This window comes from Trachemys scripta, chromosome 2, assembly GCF_013100865.1.
Source record: "Trachemys scripta elegans isolate TJP31775 chromosome 2, CAS_Tse_1.0, whole genome shotgun sequence".
Classification (NCBI taxonomy): domain Eukaryota; kingdom Metazoa; phylum Chordata; order Testudines; family Emydidae; genus Trachemys; species Trachemys scripta.
The window spans coordinates 97,939,830-97,944,132 of NC_048299.1; the positions used below are offsets into that span (position 1 = coordinate 97,939,830).

Here is a 4,303-nt window from a genome sequence, read left to right on the forward strand (position 1 = left end):
GAAGAGCAACATGGGGCATACTTTTCCATGTGCCCCTCTAATGAACTGCCCTGATCCGGCTGAGTTAGGAACTATTATGTAACAATTCACTCTTGTATATGGGCGGTGGAATGGAGGGTCTGTATGCTGTTTCCACCTACCAATCCCAGTAAAGAATCTATTGTTGCTTATTTAAAGTGCGGTGTGTGTTTAATAGGAACTCGTCATAGTTTTATAGATTTTAAAGCCCAAAAGGACCACTATGATCATCTAGTTTGACCATCCATATAACAGCTCTCAATGGCACCATCGCTCTTTATGCGCCAATGAGTTCTCTGATGACTGCTGAATCCGATGCATAACTGACAGTCCCATCCACAGTTAGGACACACCCATGCACTAGCAATGCTCTGTTTCTGAGCAGCACATTCTTTCCTCCTCTGATGCCTTTGAGCTAGAGCATATCTATTACTAATGGAACATTTCTAGGAAGAGCTGGAGGAGGCAATGCAGAAAAGATCCACCTATACAATCATCCAAGGGGACTTCAATGCAATAGTGAGTGGAAAGGAGAATGAGAATGAAAAGTATGTGGGAAAATTCAGTAAAGGTCTAAGAAATGATCACAGAGCACGTCTGATTGCATTTGCAGAGGCAAGCCATCTCCACATAATGAATATGATATTTCAAAAAGAACAACATCAGCAGTGGACATGGAAAAGCCTAGATGGAATCACACTGAATCAGACTGATTATGTATTGACGCATGCTAGAAGAATCTTCAGCAATGTAGTGACAATAGGAGAATGAATAATTTTCACAGGCTCAGACCATTGTATGTTACGCTCAAAACTATGCATTGACAATGTCTACAAAAACCGAGTCAAGAGGTGCCAGAAACCGAAGCAAAAATGGCACTTTAATGAAGAGGCATTTGAACAGGAAGTGAGTGAAATGGACCTTGAGTATAAGGTCAAGCAGGATATCGATGAGAACTATGAAGAGTTTATCTTGCAGATAATCTCAGGAGCAAAGAAGGCAAAGGCATTGAAAATTCTGGGACGCAAGCAGAGGATCAGCAAGGAAACTGTGAATCTAATGGCGAGGAGGGCGCACATGAAATTAGAAGGAAAAATGGGTGAAGAATACAGGACACTGTGCAAAGAAATTCATGTGAAGAGCAAAGAAGACTACAAAGACTTTAGAAAGAAGAAATTGAGAGAGGCAGCCGAAAAGAACAAGAGTCTGAAGAAGGTAGAAAGAGATGTTAGGCTGAAACAGATTATCACCCATTCACCCATTGTGGATAAGGGTGAAGCGGTGGATGTGGTATACCTAGACTTTAGTAAGGCATTTGATACGGTCTCGCATGATATTCTTATCGATAAACTAGGCAAATACAAATTAGATGGGGCTACTATAAGGTGGGTGCATAACTGGCTGGATAACCGTACTCAGAGAGTTGTTATTAATGGTTCCCAATCCTGCTGGAAAGGCGTAACGAGTGGGGTTCCGCAGGGGTCTGTTTTGGGACCGGCTCTGTTCAATATCTTCATCAACGACTTAGATATTGGCATAGAAAGTACGCTTATTAAGTTTGCGGATGATACCAAACTGGGAGGGATTGCAACTACTTTGGAGGACAGGGTCATAATTCAAAATGATCTGGACAAATTGGAGAAATGGGCTGAGGTAAACAGGATGAAGTTTAACAAAGACAAATGCAAAGTGCTCCACTTAGGAAGGAAAAATCAATTTCACACATACAGAATGGGAAAAGACTGTCTAGGAAGGAGTACGGCAGAAAGGGATCTAGGGGTTATAGTGGACCACAAGCTAAATATGAGTCAACAGTGTGATGCTGTTGCAAAAAAAGCAAACATGATTCTGGGATGCATTAACAGGTGTGTTGTGAGCAAGACACGAGAAGTCATTCTTCCGCTCTACTCTGCTCTGGTTAGGCCTCAGCTGGAGTATTGTGTCCAGTTCTGGGCGCCGCATTTTAAAAAAGATGTGGAGAAATTGGAAAGGGTCCAAAGAAGAGCAACAAGAATGATTAAAGGTCTTGAGAACTTGACCTATGAAGGAAGGCTGAAAGAACTGGGTTTGTTTAGTTTGGAAAAGAGAAGACTGAGAGGGGACATGATAGCAGTTTTCAGGTATCTAAAAGGGTGTCATAAGGAGGAGGGAGAGAACTTGTTCACCTCAGCCTCTAAGGATAGAATCAGAAACAATGTGTTTAAACTGCAGCAAGGGAGGTCTAGGTTGGACATTAGGAAAAAGTTCCTAACTGTCAGGGTGGTTAAACACTGGAACAAATTGCCTAGGGAGGTTGTGGAATCTCCGTCTCTGGAGATATTTAAGAGTAGGTTAGATAAATGTCTATCAGGGATGGTCTAGACAGTATTTGGTCCTGCCATGCGGGCAGGGGACTGGACTCGATGACCTCTCGAGGTCCCTTCCAGTCCTATAATCTATGAATCTATGAATCTATGAATCTATCCTGGCAGCGCTGAATGATGAAAATGGTGAAAGGATTTTGGAAAGGAGCAAGATGAATGAAATATGTACAAAATTCTACAATGATCTCTACTGCTCACATGTCAATGTGTAGCATACACCATTGTGCCATACCTGTCAAGACAGCAGTTTATAGAAGAAGTTCCAGATGTTATGTGGGAAGAAATCAAATACGGAGTTCGTAACATAAAGAGAAGGAAGAGCCCAGGAGTGGACGATATTTGGCCAGAATATCTCAAAACAGGGGAAGATACTCTCTTCAAAGCATTGGCGCAATGGTTCACCATCTACATTAATAGCAAGGGTGTTCCAGATGAATGGAAGAAATTGAAAACAATAATATTGATGAAGAAAGGCAATCCAGAAGAACTGAGCAACTACCATCTGATTACACTCCTTTCACAAGTGCATAAGGTCTTCACCTGTGTCATACTCAATCAGATTAAGAAGGATCTTGAAATGCACAAAAACAGAGAATAAGCTGTTTTCTGCTCAGGGTATTCGACAATTGATCACATCCACTCAGTTCGGCAGCTCATTGAAAAATACAAGGAATACAAAGTACTATTGGCTATTGCATTTGATGACTACAAAAAGGCATTTGGCTCAGTGGAGATTAACACTGTACTCAGTGCGCTCAATGAAATCAGAATCGACCCGAGGTACATCGACTTGCTGTAAGAAATTAACTGCAATTGCTCGACAGAGAAAACATTCAATGCCCCCTGCATTATTACTATAAGTAGAGGAGTCAGACAAGGTGACAATTTCTCTGAAGCTGTTTGCAGCAGTACTGGAGTTGCTGGTCAAGAAATTGAACTGGGAAGAAGGAATCAGAATTGATGGAGAACAGCTAACACATCTTCTCTTTGCTGATGACTGAGTAATATTGGCAAAAGACACAGAAGAATTGGAGAACAAATTGCAGCAACTGCAAATACTTTCGCATAGTATTGGGTTGGAAGTGAACATGTCGAAGACTAAGTGGATGCAGAATGAGCATTGTGCAGAAGGAATCATCACTGTAAATGGAAAAGTAATCAAGGAGGTTGACATATGTTTGCCTGGTCAGCAGCTGAACAGAGACAACTCATTCGAAGGGGACTGCAGTAGGAGGAGAAAGGCAGAGTGGGCAAGTTTAAACAAAATAAAAACTTCTCTAACGGATGATGAACTACCCATGAAGAAAGGGAAAGAACTGTTTAACTCCACTGTTCTGCCAGTATTGATATATAGAGTGGAAAGCTGGTCAACAATGAAAGTGGAGGAAGAAAAATTTGCTGTCAACCAGAAAGCAATGGAAAGGCAAATATGTAAGATATCACTCCGTGATCATATACTGAATGAGGAGATCAGAAGGCATACAGAGGTGACCGATGTAGTGCAGGCAATGTACGACGCAAAGCGGAGATGGGCGGGTCATGTAGTCCGCAGGTAAGATAATGGGTGGACAACCCGCATCAGTGACTGGATCCCCGGAAACCATAAGTGACCGCGGGGCAGAACAAATATGCACTTGACCGATCCCATGACAAAACCGTTTGGCCAGAAATGGAAAGAATGTGCTCTCAACAAAACAGAATGGCGTGGCACCGACTTGCGTTCTTGGTGGGACAGACAAAGACAAGCGAGAAAGGTGATATCTATTACTATTAGAAAGACATCCAGTCTTGACTTAAAGTCTTCAAGTGATAGATAATCCACCACATCCATTGTAATTTGTCACAATGGTCAGTTACCATCACTTTTATTGCTTCTTATGTTGGGTTTGAATTTGTCTAGCTTCAGCTTCCAGCCTTTGAAC

General features: G+C 41.9%; 1 pseudogene; it reads left to right on the forward strand.

Annotated features, from left to right (window-relative positions):
* Positions 1–816: 816 nt before the first annotated feature.
* Positions 817–3,991, forward strand: LOC117871734 (annotated as a pseudogene).
* The last annotated feature ends 312 nt before the right edge of the window (positions 3,992–4,303 follow it).